Raw genomic sequence first — 23,254 nt, 5'->3', positions numbered from 1 at the left:
ACAACATTAATTTTAGCATTTCTTCAGTGATGCATGTGACATGCAGTAGTAATTTATACTTTATGTATGTGTATAATAATATGGAGTAAAAAGAGGACGTGTGGGTGTACCACAACCATATTTCAATGCCTCTTGAATTTGGCTTGCAAGCTGCATTCTTTCAGCACTTCCTTCTGCAAGTTACTTAGCAATACATGGTAAATATTTTGCAGAGGTGAGGATCTCTCAACAAGATTCTGGAAGGAAAGGATAGGAAAGAAAAGAGGACATCCAGCTCTAGCTGTGACTTTCTGGTCTCTTTGTGTCTCAGCAGTATCAAAAAGTATTAAAAACAAAACCAACAAAACAGCCCTGAGGCCCTGAGCGCTCAAAGGATTCCCATTATTATAAACAGCTGAATACTTCAGTAAATAAACGAAAACACAAAAACACAGTGGTACATCTTCGAGCCAAAGACTTTCATTAGGGGATCTGACATTCAGCCAAGAAAAGTTTCTGTCTTGCTTCCTCAGCTCCTCTCCACAAACCACACACCGCTGAGCTGGTCTCCACAAGCAGCACTGCCAAGACACCGGAGCAGCACAGTGCTGGTCCCAAACTCCAAAACCCCAAATTCCAACCCAGTTTAGTTGCGTGTAAGGAGGATAGTTCAAAATCTCATACCTTTGTCCAAGATGATGATAAAAGGCTCAAGAGGATAAGTTCAGAACACTTGCAAACACAGCCAGGAACAGGAAGAGGTATCCACATTTGTTTTGGATTCTTGTAGGTTGTTTTCCCCCTTGATATTTTCACCAGATTAATGACTTTGAAAGGATATTTGAAAGGGTTGGACTAGACAATCTAGAGTTCCTCTCTAACCCTTTAGATTGGTTGTAAGGGAAGAAGTTTTTTTACAATAAGGGTGATGAGGCACTGGCACAGGTTGCCCAGATCGCTGGTGGGTGTCCCGTCCCTGCAGACACTTAAGGTCAGGCTGGATGGAGCCCTGAGCACCTGATGGAGCTGGGGGTGTCCCTGTTCACTGCAGGGAGTGGGACCAGATGGCCTTTAAGGGTCCCTTCCAACTCTAACGACTATAATTCTACAGACTCCTACAGTTGAGTGATTCTGTGAACACGTGCACCTTGAGGGCCACAGCAGAGACCCACAGTTTTATGGCAGAAAGTGACCCGTTGCCCATCCATTCAGCACTAAAACACAAGGCAGTTCAGAGCTTTCAGAGCATTATTTGAAGAGCAACTCTGTTTGGAGCTCAATAATTAACTCCCAGCTAATTTGTTTCTACTCTTATCCATTAAAGAACATTTGGATAAACAGATTGAAGAAGTTCATTCACAGCTTTGTATCTATACAACTATTACAACCCTTCCCCCTGCTGCCCATATAACCAAATTAAGGCAGAAATTTCACTTATGTGTTCTTAAAATTATTTTAAAATCATCATTAAGATGTGTGATTTCATCTAGTTTTACTTATGACTCCAAAGTCATATCCTGACTGCCATTTCTATAGGAATTCAGTGCCAAATATTGCCAACTTCCAATTTTACTCTCTATTTAAAAATACCCTGGCAGTATTCAGCAAAAAGGCAAATGAAGATTAAAGCACAGCCTTTGCATTCCAGCATAATATTTCAGGCAACAATTTCGAGAAAGGAAGGGCAGAAAACAGACTGTGCATACACTGCAGTTCAAAATAGATTCATCATGTCAAACAGCATAATTTTTCTTTTTCTCCCCATTAAATAGTTATTTTAAGTTTTCTGCTGAATATATTTACATGCATAATGAGACTTCTTCAGTGCTTCCCCTTCTGAGTTACTATATATGCTTTAACACTGCGTGCCCTAATAGTGTACAGATATATACAAATGCACACATAAATGTATGCACTCATGCACGCAAAACTCATGCAAAAAGAATTAATGGGGATTTTTGACTGGATGCTACCCCCTGTAAATATGTTAAATGTGAACAGTGCTTATGGTGAGGTTCATTAACTGAAAATATTGCTTTTGTCTACACAACTTGTGTCGCCCACATAAGAATGGATGGCACGTAAATGCTAATTTGCAGACTTGGTTCTTTTCAATTTACCATCGGGGGCTCTGTTGGGAAATTCGGTGGCCACTTTACTACAATCCTTAGGGAATAACTTGAGCTGAGATCTCGCTCAGCACCTGAAAATAAAACTCTGCAGGTGACCTCCTCCAAAAAGAAAGAAGAAAACAAAAAAATAAAAAGCTGTTGGAGGGAGAAGATGTGAAATTAAAAAGGAGAAAAGCCTTTAAGATTTTTAAGCAGGTTTATCTGTTGTTTCACCAAAGCAGCACAGTGTTCTATCTAACTTTCCAAAGGGCCTCCCAACCTCCTTACCCCTCAGCGTGCAAGCTGCTTTGTTATCAAAGCTCTGTTCTATAAAGGCCACTTTTTTAGCAGCAACTTAATGCCTTTAAACTCTTTTCTGTAACTTCAGCGTTTGTTTCTCAGAGCAGTCATTAAAGCTGGGCACTCCGAGGCTGATGGGCATACTAAGCTTGCCCACTTCGAACTAATTGCATTCAATTTAACATTCTCCAAGCACTGACAGTCCTCATTCAAGCCAAGTGTGAAAGTTTTTAAATTAGTTTTCACAGTTTGATTCACAGACAGCAAATGCAAAATGACACAGGATTAATTTTTTTTTATTATTATTTTTTTTCCCCAACAACACAGTGCAACAAAATAGCCCAAAGGCTATTTTAGTTCATTCGGTTCAACTATTAGGGAAGATGCACAGCACAGAGAATGCTCTGAGACAAAGGCTCCGGAGGGCTGTCAAGGCTTAATACTGCCCCGTTAATGAAAGTACCAAACATTTGCACAGCCTTTCCACTTCGCCACTAGATGTTAAAATGGAAGCCCAGACCATTTCAGATCAGTCAAATTGATTACTGCTTAAAATATTATCATTTTTTTTAATATTTAATACAATCTGGTATTGGACTGTAAAATGGCCAACATAGAAATCCATGCTCTCGGGAAAGTACAAATCATGGTTTTGATCAGTCTACACGTATTTGTTGAGATAGAAGTTAAAAAGCAAGCCAGAAGACTGAATTGTTGATTGCAAAAATGATTCGTTAGCACACAGAATCATTAAGGTTGGAAAAGACCTCTAAGACCATCCAGTCCAAACTCCAACAACACGGCAGAACAGGACAGGAATTTGGTTTCCTTGGCACTTCTCGTTTTTCCAGTGATTACAGCTAAGTGCATGCACTGAACTTACACAGTCAGCTTTCTCAGCAGGCACAGTCCCTCCAGAAGGCTTTCAAGTGTGCAAATGTCCATCTGAGCAACTACAGAGGCATGTATGAGCCACAGCCTTCATTACGAAGAAAAAACGTACAGCCAAAAACAAGCCAAGTAATTTCACTCTTAATTTTTGTTATCATCAGGAGATTTTATAAGGTTTGTAACACACAACCACTCTAACCTGAATATTTTCTCATATGCTATTAACTAACAAATGCAATCTAATTTAACAACCTAACAGCTGTATAGATAGCAGTTACTCACATCACAGATGGGAACTATCCTGTAGTGTGAGTGGTATTGCTACTAAAGTACTAAATACAAATTTTCTGCATGCACAGATGGAGTCCAGCTTCAAGTTCCAGATTTGACATAACCCAGGACATGCAGGTCACAGCTAGAAAAACAGAATAAGTCAAGAGCCCATTTCTAAATGTCAAAACACTATTCTCTGAGGCTGACATAAACTGGGCACTTCTTTAAAGGATTCAGAAAACTGATTTCAAATACCAACCTCATTTTAAAGGCATCTTCTATTCTGTGCTTCCAAGTTATACGCTTGCATTACAATGACCACAAACAGCATCTCATTTTATAAAAAGGACATATTTGGCATCTTTCTTAAATCTGAAAAACAGAACCTACAGAATCACAGAATGGCCTGGGTTGGAAGGGACCTCAAGGATCATGAAGTTCCAAGCCCCCGCCACAGGCAGGGCCACCAACCTCCCCATTTAATACCAGACCAGGCTGCCCAGGGCCCCATCCAACCTGGCCTTGAACACCTCCAGGGACGGGGCATCCACAACCTCTCTGAGCAGCTGTTCAGCACCTCACCACTCTCTCTGCAAAGAACTTCCCCCTGACTAAGCATTTGGCAGAATCTCACCATAGGATCACCACAAGGCAAGACGCGTGATGCACACACCAGTGTAGTTTCAGTAGGCGCTCCATTTTATGAAACATTTTCTTCCAAGTGTTCTCACAACTAACTTCCCAAACAGCTTTATCAGCTCAGATGGTAACTAAATACAGGTTATTTCATAGCTAAACTCGTCAGAAACTGCAAAAGGGATACAATCCAGTCGTTACTGAAAGTAATGAATACACTTTTCTGGTCATTTCATGCCAGGTGCTAACAGACATCCGAATCACTAAACAACACATTCACAAGACATCATATGCATGTGAATATTTACACTTAAGGATTCCCCCAACTGTAAATGCCACAGTATTACTGATTAGTCATGACCATGATAGTCTTTCAGAAAATTATCTTCTCTTAAACAAATAAGATTATGAAAGAATCTTGGGTTTGGTGAGAATGAATGGTCAGGAGATTCTAGAGCCATTCACCTACAGGTTACTAATCTCACTGCTTTGTCTCGGTAGTGACTGTACCTTGTTCCAGCTAACAGCCATACAATGCATGAAACGAGTCTGTGATCCAGTTTGTACCCCAGTTTGCCAGTGTCCCCTAACGCAGCTAATGCTGTAATTGGCAATTCCAAAGCAGGGACAGAGCACTCAGTGGGCCCGAAATGTAAACAAGTTCATGTAGAATCACTGCACAACACTCCACAATACTCTGCCATGAGTAAGCATTACATATATAGGCTATGCAGTCGTTCAGTGAAGTACAGTACGTAATCTGACACATATTGTAGGCACTGGGATTCCAACATGGAGAACAGAGCACATAAATGACAGATGCACAGCCAAATTTCTTACGGTCATTTGACAATTTCAGCCAGTGTATTTCTGCTTCTGGAAATCCATATGTATTTTAATTTCAAGAAACTAATTAATGCCAATCTCTACCAAACGTGCTGATAAAAGATACTCCCTGTAAAAGCATTGATTCCATCTGAAAAGCTGCATGCACTCTAGACTAGCACAAAACACAGGCATTCCCCTTCCACGGCTACTGATAAAACACACAGCTGTAAGCAGCTGCAAAGAACAGATTAATTTTTTTTTCCCCCCAGTACAGATATTGGCATTAGCTGGAGGAAATGAGCATGCAGTTTCATCATGATGTTGGTTATTCTTTGGGGACCTCAGAGGACGTAATTGAATCCTGATGTTAAGGACTGAGGACCAAAACAACCAACTTGCATATGAAAGCCATTTTGAAGTGCACTAGAGGCAGCAGGCACAATATACCATACATATGTGTATATGTTTCATCTGTTTTAGTACTTTTTTTCCTCCTCCCATTGCTTATTTTACATTTAGATCTTTAAGCTCTTCAGATCCACCTTGTTTTCTCTGTGCACGGTAGGATAAGGACCTGACAGGGACCAGCAGGGACCTTGTTCTGCTATATACTGCAACAAAACTGAATAGAATAGCACTTCAGACAGTAATCCAGGATCCGTCCCAGTGTATAATTCCTTCATCGTTACATTAAATCATGTTTGCCACCAACTACCTTGTACTAATGGGTGCATAAAGCTATTCTGCACCTGTCAATTGCCAAGGCATCTGTGCAAACACAATGAAATGGGGAGAAGTGAAGCAAGGAACCCTGCAGCCAAAAATAAACATGAATCAATACAAATAAAACTTAAGCACTTGGCAGGTACGGTTGACTTCTTGCTAAGTATAAATGGTATCAAGGCATATTTTAGCCCAACGCTACCTATGTTTAAATACACCAGTTTACATATTACTGAACAATATTCTAAATGTCTTAATGAAAATACTCGAGATGAACGAACTTGTTGAGTTAGTTCTTCTTTCTAGAAACACAGAGCTACTTTTGTTTTCTCACTGGGCTCAGCTCTATTTTACTTTGATGGCTCTGAGGGAATCATCAGTTCTGGCAGAAAATCTTCAGCTTTGCTTTGTGGCATTGCCAGTAGAAAGCAACAGTACAAATCCAGAAGTGGAACTTCCATGAGATGTTACACTTGCACGAGTAGCTGTTATTGCCAGCTGCAGCAGTCAGAATATCAATTTACTCACTGTACAAATATTAAAAAGCCTGATATAAAAGGGAAGGCAGCCTTATCATTACCTGCTTGTTTTCATTTCAGAAAGCTGCCTTCCCTCACCTTCTTTAAGTATCTACTAATGTATTTTTTATTGGAGTTCATCTTGAAAATTAATCATCATAAATTTAAAAACATTCTCTCGCAGATCTGTCAGTTTTGTAGAGCTACTTCATTTATTAGAGGACCACATGACGCATCAGAGCTCTATATTTGAACATGACATATTTTCACTTTGTTTTGATACCACATTTGAAAATTGTTCCTATCAATCTCTCGCTGGAGCCAAAACTTAACTGTCTTGTTCACTGAATCATTAAATGCCAAGTCACATAGACAAATAAAAGCATTTGCAAATTGAACTTCTGCATTTTGCAGATGCAAATATTTGCAGAAGTTTCCTGTTGAAAGCATCTCTGGAAAAGAAGCCACAAAAACGACGCGAGGCCTTGGCCAGTATCAAAGCCAATTATTCCTAACCATTCTGGTCATCAGTTCACACCAAGAGTTCCAACGCTTCATGAAAAGGCTGATTTTTAAGTAAAATTTCGTGTTTACAGTTCCCATTTCAGAGAAGCATTACAACTTCAGTGCATTTGCCAGACTCAGCTTACACATTAAGATCCACGATTTTCTGCATCGTTTGCCAGGAGAGAGGAAAAAAAACACAACAGGCCATATACTTACATTCCCCATAATGCATCATTTTCTCTCTAAATAGTGGCAGCAAACAGGCACATCCAATACTGTATTACTTTCTTCTCTCATTCATGACGATGTCACACACAGGTTCTTTGATTCTGAAAGAGAAGCATTTCCCAGGTTCTAAGGATAGAGGTACCCCAACCAATCCATCATGCTTTGTGCGCTAATGATAGACTCATGCATAAGAGGCACCAGAAGCAGCGAGAGGCAGCAGGCATGAAAAGGAGTGAATCAACTGTCAAGGGTTGTGATCTGAAGGACTGCAAGGCTGTGATTAGAATTTTCAATCAGGACTTCCACAATTCATCACGCTACAAGGCAAGGGGGGGATGTATTTCTTCATCAGGCCTTCCTGCTGTGGGCATAGCGAGTTCCAAGGCACTAAAAAGGGGATATCTTAAAGCCTTATACTTACAAAAAAGGTACGATTGAATCTTTGGGGAGTGAAGGATTTTCTGGCACTGCGGAGCTACTACTTTTCGTATGCATATTGAAAACTGAAAGACGATTACTGGCAGCACAGCCTTTCAGCTGCTGGAAAAGAAAGGGCAGCTCTTCCTCCCTGTCCTCTTGCAGGCATGTTAATGTTGGACACCTGAGTGAGAAAGAGCCCTGGCAACTTTTGACTGCTTGTCCTAAGGGATATGAGAAGGAATAAAATGCAACAGGAATCCTTAATCGGAACTTGCCAATGCTCTCAGAAACTTCACAAGGAGGCAGGCAGAACCCTCTGTGGGGAAAGCATTCTCCCAGCCTGTAGAAATCACCTGCAACACAACAAAATCTCCCAAACCTCCCCAAATGCCTTCCTGCTCCTTTCTCCCCCTCCTTCATCAACGAAGCACAGTAATTGCATCAGCAAAACTCAGTGAGCTTTGTGAGGGGACGAAGGCTGCGTCCCAAAGCCTACATCCAGGCAAATCAAACACATGGAAATATACAAATAAAGCATTCTCTTAAAAGGCAATTTTCACGTTAAGCCATGAATAATGAAGTGTAAAGAGAGTCCTTGTTTGCATAATTAATGTTTCAGTTATTGATATTCCTTCAGAGGGTCACCAGCCTTTTTTTCTCCAAGTCAATTAATTAATAAAACAACTCTTTTTATGCAGGTAATTGCAACCAATTTAGTACTCAAAGGCAAGGCACGTAATATATCGGCTTTATTTATTTAATGCTGCAACTGTCGTGACACAATGATCATTTGCAAACACAAACACTGAACGGATCCACTGAGCTCATGGCTAGAAAGTCATCCTTTGAAACTAACAGAAAAGAAGCAGATGAACTATGGGCAAACACGGCAACATAGGTCAGACTACCTCGTGTCCTTTCATCACAGCAGTCATGTTTTCCTTAACGTAGATCTCAGCTTCCCTCCATTCCTAATCCACCCCAAATTCAACCTCAACAGCCAGTTTAGAGATGCCTTCCATCAGATCTCTTGTTAATGTGGGAGAATGTCAGGATTAACCGCTTTATCACATCATATTCTTAAAGCACCTGTATGACTTGTGCTTACAAAACTTTTTGACTCTTGCTACCTACAGCAACACCACTTCCTTCCAACAAGAGCCTTCATGAGAAGGTTGCTGGGCTGCCCTCTGACAGCAGTGCCAGACATCCCTACAGAAGTGATTCTTTGCTGCTAAAGTTCCATCTGAAATACATCTTTTATGGTGAGATCTAAAAAAGGAGAAAGAAATGGAAGATATCAACATCTGAGTATGGACACCACCGACCAGCTGATAACCAAAGAGCCCCTACAGTTCTGGTATTTCCACATCTGAAAACATCTGTTGTCACTTTTATTAAGCATTCTGTAACAAGGATCTGTTTTCCTATTTCATACACTGCTTAGCACCACTGGGGAAAACTGAAGGAAATGGAGGGGCTCAATCCTCTTCTATAATTCTGGGGAATGGCTCTGCAATATAAATTATAAATGCTACTACTTGTTTTATGTACTCATCTGCATTTCATCAGCTGCTAAAACCTTGCAAATACTCCAGACACCGTCAAGAATCACTTCAAGCTTTACAGACTGCAAATCTCAAATCTGATCTCTATCTCTGAGATTAGAACAAAATGTGAAATAACCAAGAATTGAAAGAAAATGGAAATAGATACTGTAGGAAAAGCACATTCCAGACTTGCAAATCCTCTCTTTCCTATAATCCTTGTGCATAATCTTTCAGGGACTGTTCTGATGTTTCCCTTGGCCAGTGGTTTTAACCACTGCAGATCCTTTTAGCCGGTGCTCGGTTGTGTATTCAACTGGTTGCTCTAGAAAACAGTATTCAAAACGTGCAGCAGAGAGGAATGCAGCCACAAAGCAGATTACAAATAAAACACTCAGATATTCTGTTCCACATTTCAGCAATTACTCGCAGCCAAGGTGCTAATAGAGAGCTGCTCCTTCAGTGTCTCACTTCGAAGGGATCGATGCAGTGCAAACACAGGCACTGCAGGGCTTAATGCAGGTCCTAACTGCTTCTTATGAGACAAGGTTCTTCTCGACAGCTTTCTCCTGGGCAAAGAAGAGCTAGCTAAATAGTTGCTATTAGTGTATATTTGTGTCTTTTTGTCAAAAATCATACTTAATAAACACAAAGAACCTGTAGTGGAAAGATCCAGGAGAAGATAGAAATGAATTTCCAGACTAACAAAGCCCTGTTAAATCAAGTTAGCAATTTTATCCCTGGGGATAACAATTTGGCTTGCAGCAGTGGGCTAAATAACACAGTTCAAGACATTAAGAACAAATCCGTATTCAGACTAAATGGACTGTCAGCTCAGAAAAAGGGCAGGAGGGAAAAGAAATGCTGCAGGAGCTCTGCTGCCTGCCCAGGGCACACTTTCTTCCTTCTTTTTCCAGGATTATCACAAGCATACATCCACCAACACAGTTTGCAAAGCTCTTGAGAAAAAAAAAGACACAAACAGGCTGAAGATGTGCCTTAATGAATGCCATCAAAATAAACATCAGTTGATCTGGATGCAGCAACATGCCTAAATCACCCAGAAATCTGCATCACAAGGATTTTCCAGCCAACCACTGCAACAGGAGCCATGCTCATCACCTCATACCACAGACACATCACCTCATACCACAGACACATCACCTCATACCACAGACAACTTTCTTAGTGTGCATTCAGCAGCAAGTTGGAACATTCCTGCTCTGAGCAGCCAGCTCATTGCCTTGCCTCTCCATAGCAATTTCAGCCATACAGTTTCCCTGGAGGTCAAGAAAAGTTTCTCTACTGTCAGCACCAAAAGCTTTACTGCAAGTAGACTGTTTTTATTTTAATGTATGCACTTAAGTCTGAGGAAAATGTGACTACATTTAATGAAATTGTTTGAAAACTTCAAGATTTCGGTTAGAAAAAGAACATGAAATACAAGGTAGGCTTTCTAGGGAATACCTCCCTAAGCCATCTCTTGATAGGTAGGAGATCTTCCAGTTGAGCACAGATTTTCAGTGGTCTCCAGAGATTTACAGGCTTACAAAGATCTAACATTCTATGCTCCCCCTTGCTTTTTCTCATTCTATATGCATTCAGATGGAATACAGAATTGGGCAAAAGATGCCCTAAAAATACCATCTAATGCTGTCAAGTTTGCTACAGAATATCGCTTTGACTGCAAAAAAAGGACATTTTTCAGATTAAAATTTTGAGGTAAGTGAAAAAAAATTGTTATGAAAGGACAAAGTTAAGCCTAGGGCAAAAATAGATAAGAAATGTATAATTATGTGATTTCTATTATGTCAAAATTGGCCACAAAAACTTGAATGTATCTATTTCAGACACGTGCATGAATATTTTTATATAATATTCAACTAATGTTTTCACTCTCATTTTTGCTCTAGAACGTATAATTTGTATTCCAAAATCAATCACTTCTCACAGACATTCACACTACCTGCTCTATTCCAAACAGGATTTATTTGTTAGCCAAGGAGCATTCAACTTTAAACATTCTGCAATATCAGCACATAAATCACCCTGAACACAGCTAAAAACTTTGCAGCTGCATATATTAGCTGGGTAGGTGACAAAGAATTCCTAACACGCTGCATTTGACTTCTTCATATAACTTCTTTCGCAATGAAAACCCTGTAGCTAAACGGATTCCAGACTTATCCTTTATGCTGCCCTTACAGAACACGTCGGACATCCCAAGCTTCACAAAGGCTGCGTGCTGTGCAGACAAGACACGCTCCAGTGTCTTTATCTTCCTCAAGAACTATTTCAACTCTTGTAGATGACCTCCGCAGCTTAACTGATGACTATTCAGTGCCTCAGTTACAAAAACAGCCATTCTCATTTCCTTTACACTCCTCCTCAAAGAAATAAATCAGCGTCTTGACTGATGGAAACATTTGGCTGCCAGTCATTGTGCTTTGTCCCCTTGCTGCTCCACGCCAGCCTGCATGAGCTCAAGAGATGCAGAGCAGTGATTAAATTGTAACATGCAGCACAGAGAGCAATAACTAAGTGAGTGGTTATAAACAAATAACACAGCCCTTCGTAACTCAGTAAAGCACATTATTTGATTTTGTGCATGGTTATGAAAGCCAGTCAAAGCAGCAGTGCTTTTCCACTAATGCAACAGCATTATTGCTTAATGGTGGAAAGCACAGGAGGGCAATATACGGCCTACAAGAATAGAATGTGCAAGCTTAACAATATAAGTTTATCTTCCTTATGAATTACCTAGGCAGTGCTTTTATTATATGAGATCCATTGTTTCCTGATCTGCAAATTACTTCCTGAATCTATTAACTACAGTAGGAGAAACGCATTTTTCAGTCCTACTCCCAGGAAAAAAAAAAAACAACCACCACAACATAATAAATCAATTAAAGCAGGTGAGTCTACATCAGCAACAAGGCCAAGGTATTCCAAGTTCACAATCATTGGCTCCCTATAACACCAAAGGATTTTTTTTGTGTGTGAGGGCGGGAGCACAGAGACGAAAGGATTTAAGTGTAAATTATACAATGGTAGTACAATTCTGAAGCATTACCATGCGTGTGAGGGATTATTAAAGATCAGGTAGGATTTTTCTAGCCTTACTTCAGACACCTCCAGGGAAACGTATTCTGCAATGCTCTGTAGGAGATAAAGAACAACCTAAGTATATTAAAAGGCTCATAGATATAATTCCATGAACTACAAGCTTCCTTTGTAACCTGGATATCACTATAACCTGAATATCACTAAATGTACAGCATTTCTGTGGCACTCTGTGCACATCATCCTTAAAAATACAAATTACATCTCCGCTTATCAACTTTGTCTTTGCATGTCTTGAATTCTCTACTGAGGGCTCAAGAAGAGTAACGTTGTTTTTATTCGTGTATCTTCAAAATGATCAAAGTCTACATGATGTGCACACAATTTGTTCACTGTACTTTTTTGCCAGTTACCTCTTAAATCTCCAACCTCAAGGTCTGGGAAAAGGTGACCACTGCTCAAGCTACTGGGTGCTTCCCAGTCTCAAAGACTCCTTGTAGTTGCTTGCAACTTTACCAGATTGTGATAGTTTAGGCTTTGGGGTGGTTTTCAGCATATGAGGGAAGAGGAATGGGCTGAACCACTTCCAAGAATTAGACTAAAAGGAAACGCTGTGTTTTTACCGTGTTAAATGACCATTACAAAATTGCACTTGAAAAGCATTCGGGGGTTTTGGAAGTGGGAGCAAGCCTTCACATCATGGATCTGTTCAGATGTTTTTATTCATTAATCCTAAGAAAACCCCACAACTACCGAAATTGCACAACTGTGGCAGATTTTGCACTGCCTGTCGACTCCCCTTTATACTGAAATCTCTTCACAGTGCCACCTCTCCTGCAGGAGGAGCTGAGACGTGCACACTCCTTCCTACAGAAGTTGTCCCAGTAAATGGGCTGCCCCTGTAAAGACTGCTCTGACTTTAAATGACACAGTGATGCTCTATCTCATTAGGCAAATTTTCCAAGAAGGCATAAATTAGGAAATAAAGCTCATAATACATTCGCTTCCCTTCCTTGTAATCTATTTCACAAAATCACAGAATCATAGAATGGCTTGGGTTAAAAAGGACCACAATGACCACCTTGTTTCAACCCCCTGCTATGTGCAGGTCACCAACCATCAAACAGCAGCCCAGGCTGCCCAGAGCCACGTCCAGCCTGGCCTTGAATGCCTCCAGGAATGGGGCATCCACAGCCTCCTTGGGCAACCTGTTCCAGTTCCTCACCACCCTGTGTGTGCAAAACTTCCTCCTCATATCTAACCTAAACCTCCCCTGTCTCAGTTTAAAACCATTCCCCCTTGTCCTATCACTATCCACCCTCAAAAGCAGCCACTCCCCCTCCTGTTCATATGCTCTTTTCAAATACTGGAAGGCCACAATGAGGTCTCCCCAGAGCCTTTTCTACTCCAAGCTTAACAAGCCCAGTTCCCTCAACCTTTATTCGTAGGAAAGAAACTATTTCACTGGGAAACTATTTCACCAGTTTTACACTTCATCAATTTAAGCGTTAATGCTAATGTGAGACACTTCAAACCTGTCACAAAAGAAAAAAAAAATAAAAATCAAGTGTCTAATTAGAAAGCTGTGGTGGCCATTTGGGAAAGTGGAGTTCAATTTTTCCATTCACATGCTATACATAAGAAAGCACCGAAGCCAGAAGTAAATGCAGAGCTGGCAGACCTGCAGGCTTCTGCGCAGAGCGAGAGCTTTTAGTGCTTGCCTGAGTACAAGGAGAAACCAAATCCCCAGGGTTCAACATCCCCGTCTGTGAGATTTACAGCTACACAACAGCGTGAAGTGTTGAACAAGAGCAGGAGAATGTCAGTTTTCTGTGGCATAAAGACTAAGGGCAAGTGTAATTTCTGATGTTAAACATAACTGATTCCTCCACAGAGCTGAATCCTAATGGCAGGAACTCAGAGCTGTGTCTTGCTGTTGAATGCTAGGAACACCAAAGTTCTTGTACTGCAAACAGGATGCAGCTCCTTGAGGAGCCGTCAGACTGTTTCCCAAGTTCCTAAATGCATTTCATCATGAATAGAAACTGAAGCTATTGGCAATAATGTTATCCCTGTAACTGATACTGTAGGGCGATTCTGTCACAGTGTAGCATTGATTGTAAGGCTACAACAAATGTTATGGGGAGCTGGGAGAGTTGGTTAAGATTACTGCTGGGTGACAAAAGGAAAGAGTTTCCAAGTGTGGTAAATTGATAAGAAACCATAAAACCAGACATTGGTAATACAAATACATGAAGAAGTTCCCCTTACCTCACTGCAATGGAGATGCATTAAGAAGCACTGCTAGTTACATGTTTATCATCTAAATGAGAACTCTACTCCCTGTTCCCTGTATTCCTCTGCAAGCTGCGTGCTTGTCTTCTGCTAAAAGCTCCTCCTAAAAGCACTATCAGTAATTGTCAAGTATTGGAACTGTTCCTTTAGACATCAGCATCCTTACTTGCAAGTTAAGTGGACAATGTTTTCTCCACTTTTTGCAGTTTTGTCACATTTGCAAGCTAAAGTAAAGCTGAATACACCATTCATTCTCTTTATCCCTGTGCTCTAATGCATTCAGCGTAGCCAACTTCTTACAGGAACAATCAGGACTCTGCTAAGGGCTCCAGATGCAGATGTCGTGACATATTGTACATTAATCTGTTGTCTCATGCAGTGAAACACAAATGCTAAAGATGCAGTTCAACAGAAGCCCTTCAGCCCATTTTGAGACCTGTACCACCACCTTCTAGCTCTAGGCTGAACTTCTCAGCACTTTATGAACTAGAACTATTGCAAATGACCTCTGTTCCTGTTCTTTATAACTTCGATTGAAGGTGCTTTTTCCCCAGCACCTCTAACATTCATGTCTGGCACTGAAAGAAATCCTCAGAGATCACGGTTCCAGCTTGTATGTTTTTTCTTGACTTGTCTGAATGAGCAGTAATCCTACAGTGATCCTCTGAATGATTATGGGAGAGAAGAAGCAGTACATACCCTAATTTCACAGAGACCAGCACAATTCCTGTAGCTTTCTTGCTGCCTGTTTCTCCTAACAAATCAAGCCGTGGACAACCTTGGAAAAATCCAATGTTGCTCTCTCTCATAAAAACATCCATCCACACTTGAAAATGAAATACATCTGCCATCATTCAACAGAACAGTACTCCTCTAAGAAAAATAAATCACTACAGTAATGCAATTTAATCCATCAAAAGGAGGAGGGGGGAAAAAACCACAGCAGGAGTCCATTACAGACATTACCGCTGATATTCTATTTGCTCTGCTCATTGTCTACACGCAAATTGTGCACACATTTCCAGCCACAATCAGAAGAAAATCAGCGCTGTACTAATCAAGACAATTCTTACTGTGTCACTGGACCTGCAAAACAAATGTCTGTGCCTCATTTGTTGTGATGCCTACCTGTACCACTTCCACCTCTGCCAAAAAGTTCCATCTAAATTACTGATTAGCAGAATCAGTCTCCTGCAGTGTTTGCAGGCCATTTCCAAGCTGCTTTTGAACAGAGGAAAACTGTAGCGCTAGGGCCTGGTGCACAGAATCACAGAATGGCCTGGGTTGGAAGGGACCTCAAGAATCATGAAGCTCCAACCCCCCTGCCATATGTAACCTCCACATTAAATACCAGCCCAGGCTGCCCAGGGCCCCATCCAACCTGGCCTTGACCACCTCCAGGGATGGATGGGGCATCCACAACCTCTCTGGGCAGCTGTTCCAGCACCTCACCACTCTCTCTGTAAAGAACTTCCCCCTGACATCCAACCTAAATCTTCCCTCCCTCAACTTAAAACCATTTCCCCTTGTCCCGCTGTTATCTACCCTTTCAAAGAGTAGATTTCCCTTTTGTTTGTAGCCTCCCTTTAGGTACTGAAAGGCTGCAGTTAAGTCACTCTGCAGCCTTCTTTTCTCCAGGCTGTACAAACCCAACTCCCTCAGCCTGTCTTCATAGGGAAGGTGCTCCAGTCCCCTAATCATCTTAGTAATCTCTGTACCCTCTCCAATAGCTGTCCTTTCTTGTATTGGCAGCTCCAGACCTGGACACTACTCCAGATGGGGCCTCACAAGAGTAGAAAGGGACAATCATCTCCCTGTCCCTGCTGGCCACCCCTCTTCTGATGGAGCCCAGGATACCATTTGCTTTCTAAGCTGCAAGAGCATGCTGCTGGTTCATATTAAGTGCACAGGATTGCTAATCTGGATTTTTGCTGTCTGGAAATAGCAAGGCAGCTGGAGGTTCCTCACCAACTAGAAGAGGGCCTTTTTCACCTAAACGTTAGTCACAAAGAGTGGGCTCATTTAAGCTAACACATGAGGCTTCTTCTACATGCATGGTGAGGAATCTAACCATCCTGAGGACAGTCCCTCTCTGCCATCCCTCCATCTCAGCCAAAAGCCCAGCCCAGCCCATTATGAAATGAAGAGAGAAAACAAAGCACGAGTAATGTTACAGTCGTTCAGGGCAAGCACACAGAAGTAGTTTGCTGGATCAGGAGTCCTGCTGCAGGAAACAGAGCTGCACACAGAGCTCCTTATGAAAACCGCTTGCTGTTCATTGTCAGCCCCAAAGCCTGTGCACTGCTCCATGGCTGAGGCTGGGTGGATTTGTTTTTTTTTTTTTCCCCACTTCTGTTTCACAGCATAAAGAGGATTTCATGTCCTCTCCAGGATCACTCTGCACTAAAAATCCAGAAACTAGAGCCTGGCACAGCAGGATTCATTCAATAACAATTCTCACTTTTCTGAGGATCTCTATGCATCAAAATCAATTAGCATTTGCCACAAACGTAACATAGCAACAGTGGACAAGCCCTCATCTGATGTCAATCAGTACAGCTCTTCAGATTAAAAAAAAAAACTTTACCAAATTTCATCAGCTGTAACTCTCACACAGCGCTTGTGAATAGCTCTATGGCTGGGGAAGTAAGGGTCATAAAATCCAAGTGCCAGGAACAGCAAGTGGTCAATTCAACTTGTTATCCTTTCTAGGACTTCTCAAACATTTTATTTCTCTTGTTTTCAGAAGGAAGAGAATCAGGACTGAATACGTGGAAGGTGTCACACAGAAACGATGGGCAAAAATTGTCCTGAAGCCACCAACTGATTACTTCAGCAGCCAAAAAAAACCCCATTCATAAAATGATCTTTATTAAATTCGCTGCCATATTCCACTGCTTTTAAACAGCCAGCACGCTGTGTGAAATACCACTTCCCGTTGATTTGCTTTGTATTAATTACAGCACAATTAAAAGGGGAGCCTTCGTTGCAATCAACTACCAGGTGCTTTAAAAACCATAACCAGAGCCTTGAGCATTTCTGAATGAAGTCGTCAGAATTACTGGTGCACAGTGACCAGATTTATAAGTGTTTGTGCATTTAGGGATGAAAACTCTAAAATGAGAGAACTTTTTTTTATAAAAAAGAGGAGCAAAGCCCCCAATGGTCAGAACCTTGCTATTGGTGGTACAGTTGGCACAGAAACACCATCAGATCATCTGTTCTTGCTGTTGGAAGGTTTCAATCAGCTAATATGCTTTAAGGCTTCAAGAAAACTGACATAAAAGACAGCAACAAAGAAATAGCTTGACTGTGCATATTATTGCATAAAGGAATGAATGGGCTAATTGAAATATTAATATTCACTGCCAGTGTTGATTAAACAATGCAATTCCATGCATATCAGCTGGACTGCATTGAAGTTTAATTTTTTAATATATTTTTTTCACTTTTTTTTTTTTTTCCTCCATCATTACCCTTATGCTTGGCTTCATCACATAGCTCAGTTGGAAATTTCTGCCCTGAGTCCCTCAATGGCAGCAGTATCCTGAAGTGCAAGCTAATGCTGTACAGCAGCCCATCACTGTTAACCTCAAAATCTAACAGATAGAGGAAGCAAAGAGTCTCCCATATCACCACAGCCACAAGCAAACTACACAAGTTTAACTGAGCTGGTAAATGCTGTCAAATTACCAACACAGTCTGCATCTGCAGGAGCAGAGTCCTGTCAGCAGGGAACTACTCAAGGCACCTGAATACACCCAATGAAGTTTAATCAAGTTTAATCAACTCTCTTTCTTTGCTGCTTTCGCATAGTTTAACTGCTGCATCTCAGGTAGCTGTGAACACAAAGAAGACTTTTTTTCATCCAGCCATCAATTACAGGTTTTTTTCCTCAGCTACTTCAAGTCCCTGCCCCATCCCTGGAGGGGTTCAAGGCCAGGTTGGATGGGGCCCTGGGCAGCCTGGTCTGGTATTAAATGGGGAGTTTGGTGGCCCTGCATGTGGCAAAGGGGTTGGAGCTTCATGATCCTTGAGGTCCCTTCCAACCCCAGCCATTCTGTGATTCGGTGAAGCACTACAAGATAGTGATATTAAATTAATGATAATAATAATAATAATAATCCTTTAGGTTGAGAAATGCCCACTATGATTGGTGCTACTCTTCAAGTAACCAATCTCTCAGCAGATTTGAAGTCAAATGGGTAAAAGAACAATTGGAAATGTTGACTGCACCAACTGGATGCACAGCAGAGTGACCGATTTCCCAAATGAGCACATTTTAAGCCTCCCCATCTCCAAATTTTAAATGCGGAGCTAGAAGTTTCAATAATCTCACATTGACACCCTGACTCACTGACATCTTTTCTGTAGGTACAACAAAGTGACATGTTTAAGAAACTACTCCATGCTGTGCATTAGGAAGTGAACCTTTAACCAACAGCAGTTGGCATGAGAGCAGATGTGACACCAGATGACCAAATACGAGCAAAAAGACATTATTCCATGACTTCAGTGTAGTGACACTTCAGAATTCACCGCAGCTTTGAAATTCCTCGTGCTTAGCAGTAAGCATTCATTTCAAATTATTTAGTACTGCTTAAAAGTGATAACAACTAATAACCATAACACCCATTGTTCTTCAACATGCATTTTTTTTTTCCCATTTTAAAATTATTTTTACATTTTGTAACCTTCAGACTGTGGGTTTTCTTCCTGCTTAAGCATGCTGTGAGTCTTGCAGATAGCCAGCAAGGAAAAACCTAGCAAAAAACTGCTCTAAAAGCAACAGTTGAAGAACCTCTCTTGGTTCCAAGTATCATTTATATGGACTACGAACATCATACAGTGCATTATTCTGCTCTCTCTCTCACCCACGTTGACCACACACTGTTCAAGAGAAGTGTAACATCATACAATTTGTTCCACAGCAATAAAAGAATTAAGGCCTTTCTTATTTTACAGGGAGCTAGAACAACGAGAGTCATCTGGTGCCTGTCAAAGCTATTAGCTCGCTAATCACTCACTCCTTCTAGAGGAGTGTTAAAGCTCAGCTATCCCAAAATGAAAGCAGAGGGCAAAAACCCCCTTAACTGGAAAGCCAGAAGGCTTTAAACACTGTGTATAAAAAGAGAGGAGATGCACTTTTTAGCAGAAAACCTCCCTGAAATCCACTGAATAAGCATAAAAGAGTCCTGCAGCTGGGATTCCTGCTCTGAAAGCAAAGAACAGTCTTCAGGTAACTATTGCTATGATCTTCAATTTCTGCAGGGCCACAACTTTCCTACAGCTGGAAAGTTTAAAAGCTTTCTTTTCTTTTTTTTAAACAGCATGAATATACCTGATAAACTTCAAAAGCGTATCTTGGGACTTAGCACGGATAGACGGATGGGTCCTATTACCTGGAGAATAACACCAGGAGAGGAACTGAAACACAAGGAATTGCTTCAGCGGGCCACAACTCCAGTGCCTGGATACTAATCAGCTCCCAATTAGCTTCAAAGCATGCCAGCTTCAACAAACACACCCAGTACCACTTGTCAGCAGCAGCTCTGCAAAGAAGAAATGCTGCCAGTTGCCCTATCACACAGATGACAAAGATCTTTGCATTGTGGTTTTTCTGCTACAAAAACCACTCTGGTGAGATTGTGGCTCCATCCTTAAAAGTAATGGGAAGGCTTTGCAATGGAGGGGTCCTGATTGCCCTCAGCACTACACAATGATACGCTCACATTCAGGTATGAATAATTCCAGCAGTCCCAGTGTTATATCTTGATGATCTGCTAATTCACATCTGTCCTCTACGTGTAATTTTCCAGTAGCTACTCCTAAAAGCACCTCCTAAAACCACAGGGACGCTGCCTAACTGCTAAATCTGAACATTTTGCAAGACAGCAATATGCCTGCTAAAGGAAAACAAAATGGCAAGCACACATGCATGATAGGATTATTTGATTCAATACAATATAAATTAGGTCAGAGTCCTCTTTGGAGAATTCGATGTCAAGAACTAGGTGGTCCACTAAATTTCTATTCATTTGCCTCTGGGCTTGGGGAATTGCAAAGACTCTCAAGAAACTGATGTTCTTTTACTCACAAGAGTAATCACTATTTGCTGGGGAAAAAAAAAAAAAAGAAAGCTCTCAGTATCTCATTGCAGCTGCTTGGCAATATCCAAAGACTTGAGCAAGATCTGTATAAAGCAGCAGCTATTAAGTATTTGTGTGTGTATATGTATATAAAGAAAAACATATGTGTATACAGGGAAAAAATGTGTAACGGTGCTTTTGTGTACTTAGCTATTACTCTGCCCTATTTTTTATTTTTTTATTTTTTTTTTACCTTGAAGAAAAGTAACAATTTATGGATCCTCGTTATACCAGCAATAATGGAATGATGGGAGAAGCACCATCCATAGAAAGGATAAGGGATGACAGGCTGGAAGCTCTGCCCAAGCCTGCCCTGTGGCACTCCTCCTGTGCCAGAACACAGCACTTCTAAGACATGCTGTGGTTACACTGCTTTCTGATTCCAAGAGCAACCTAACTAAACCTTCACACCTCCGAGGTGCTGGCATCAGTCCATGCCAGTGACTCTAAACATAAACAGGAGGAGGAATGACTGCTTACATGTGTTGATATTGATAGGACAAGGGGGAATGGTTTTAAACTGAGACAGGGGAGATTTAGGTTAGATATGAGGAGGAAGTTTTTCACACAGGGTGGTGAGGCACTGGAACAGGTTGCCCAAGGAAGCTGTGGATGCCCCATCCCTGGAGGCATTCAAGGCCAGGCTGGATGTGGCTCTGGGCAGCCTGGTCTGCTGGTTGACAACCCTGCACATAGCAGGGGGTTGAAACGAGATGATCATTGTGTTATTGTGGTCCTTTTCAACCCAGACCATTCTATGATTCCATGACTAAGAGCAAGGCACAAGGCAGAGCCCTTCAGCAGTCCTGCTGCAGATAGATCAGGTGAGAGCATGCAGCTGAGTCTAAAGGACTTGATAACCAGATCCTCACAGCTGGGGACATGATGCCTATAGCCCCCAAACCTGTATAGGCACACAGCTGGTCATCCTGAGCACCAGCTTTATCCCTACACCTCCAAAAGTCACACACACATTAAAAGAAAAGCCAACAAGTCTCTCTCTGCTTCCATTCTTCAGAAGGGTACACAGCTTGAGGCAAGTCTCTTGCTTTTGTCTTGTTTACACTAATGGGTTTACTAACTTTCTCAAGTTGCAAAAATTTTGCTGCTTTTAGACAGAAACAGAAGATTGACTTGTGGATTAAATCCTCAATCAGGGCCATGAAATATAATCCCACTGTGGCTAAACTGGGGCAAAACCTACTGCTACGTGCAAAGTACAGGGTTGCATTTTCTCTATGTATCAAGCCAAAGCATGCAAATGAAAATATTTAAATCTGATTAATTACTTGATTTGGAATATATGCTTTTCATTCTACTGTATCAAAATACTCATAATAAAACACTGCTACTGGTGAAGTCAAGCACACCCTTACAAAAGCTGGCAAATTTGCAGAACAGCACTTGAGGTTTAGATTAGTAAAATCCTAATGAATATCTACTCTAATACCCATGTAATTGCATGGAATGCATTTGCAAGTGGTTCAGTTAATAAAAAGAAGGAAAAAAAGGAAGAAAGAAAGAAGAAAAAAAAAACTGGAACAAATGAAGTCCAGACTGTTGTTTTAGTGTCAGCTGGAGAGACCAAAGCAAGAAGAATGAAGATCTTCACTCAACCTCAAGAAAGGAAGAATTGCAGCAGAGACCTCCAGCTCTTTCCCACACCACAATACACCTCAGTATTGCACTCTGCGTACCAAGGGCAGCATTTAATTACATCCTTTTTGTCCCAGACACCAAAACTGCTTTCAGATTTTATCCGATGACTTCGTTATCAGAAATGCCCACCTCATCCTGCAAACCACCCGAAACCACCTGCTTGGAACTGCACACGTGAAGGCTGCTGCTGCTGTACTGCACAGCTTTACAGTTCTTTTTAAGAGATGGTACTCAGCATAACTCTGCCTCATTTCCCTACCTATGAAAAGAAGATAGCACAGGATTCATTTTATCCCACAAATCCTCTGTGCAGACATACATGCTTTACAAGTAGAACTAGTGCTGTAAGAATGAGGCCACAAAGGACTGGTGGCAAGCACAGCTGAAGTATCAGCTAGCACAGGACATCTGAGACCAACTCATAATGTATTTTATTCCTAAGTAACTGGCTGATCAAATGCACTGTGATCCTGCAACTCTGATTAATTTTGCAGGAATGCTTGGGTAGTGTTTGTAAAAACCAAGTCATTACCTTGACTAAACATTGACTTGCACAGTTAACTTTAACCATCAAGACCTTGTCTAAATATTGACTGGGAAAGTTTATTTGAACTATAAAGTCTAGAAAATCTTGGTCTTCCTTCCTATATTTGCTATCACTTTGAAAAGTAAACACAGTTGTAAAAACAGAAGTTCTCTCATCAAACCACTATTTAACCAAGTAGCTTGGCTGCTCCTAATTCAATACAAACATCTTGCAGGACTGGAAATCCAAATTGTTTAAAAGCAAAGAGGCCTGTCAGAACAAGGGATGAGAAGGAAAGACAACCTTCCTGCATTGTGCTTTAAGCAAGAACCTTGCGTGGGCCTTACAAAAGGATTAATAAGGAATCATGAGGTTCATGGCTTAAAATTGTTTCAATATATGCATCTTCCAATGCATACTTAACAATGGTGTTCTGCTCTCAGTACCAGGCAGGCTGGCCACCAGCACAGTGTGTTCATGCTCGTATCACTACTTGGGAGGCCCTACAGCATGAACCATCAGCCAACTGCTGATGTCACTTCATCATGTGAGGCCACGGGTCAAAGGACATACATAGGGTCTTTCACTGGCTGAACTAAAA

General features: G+C 41.2%; 1 protein-coding gene across 7 annotated transcripts in view; it reads right to left on the bottom strand.

Moving 5' to 3' along the window:
* DAB1 (DAB adaptor protein 1) overlaps positions 1 to 23,254 on the bottom strand; it is a 245,280-nt gene that overhangs the window by 103,357 nt on the left and 118,669 nt on the right. For all 7 annotated transcript variants that reach the window (XM_048947036.1, XM_048947038.1, XM_048947041.1 and 4 more), the window contains one exon: positions 6,983 to 7,095. The gene's annotated coding sequence lies outside the window, so the exon portion shown is untranslated. The remainder of the gene's footprint in view (positions 1 to 6,982; positions 7,096 to 23,254) is intronic.

The sequence above is a fragment of the Lagopus muta genome, chromosome 5 (assembly GCF_023343835.1).
Source record: "Lagopus muta isolate bLagMut1 chromosome 5, bLagMut1 primary, whole genome shotgun sequence".
NCBI classification, from domain to species: domain Eukaryota; kingdom Metazoa; phylum Chordata; class Aves; order Galliformes; family Phasianidae; genus Lagopus; species Lagopus muta.
This window is presented reverse-complemented; position numbering and strand designations above follow the sequence as displayed.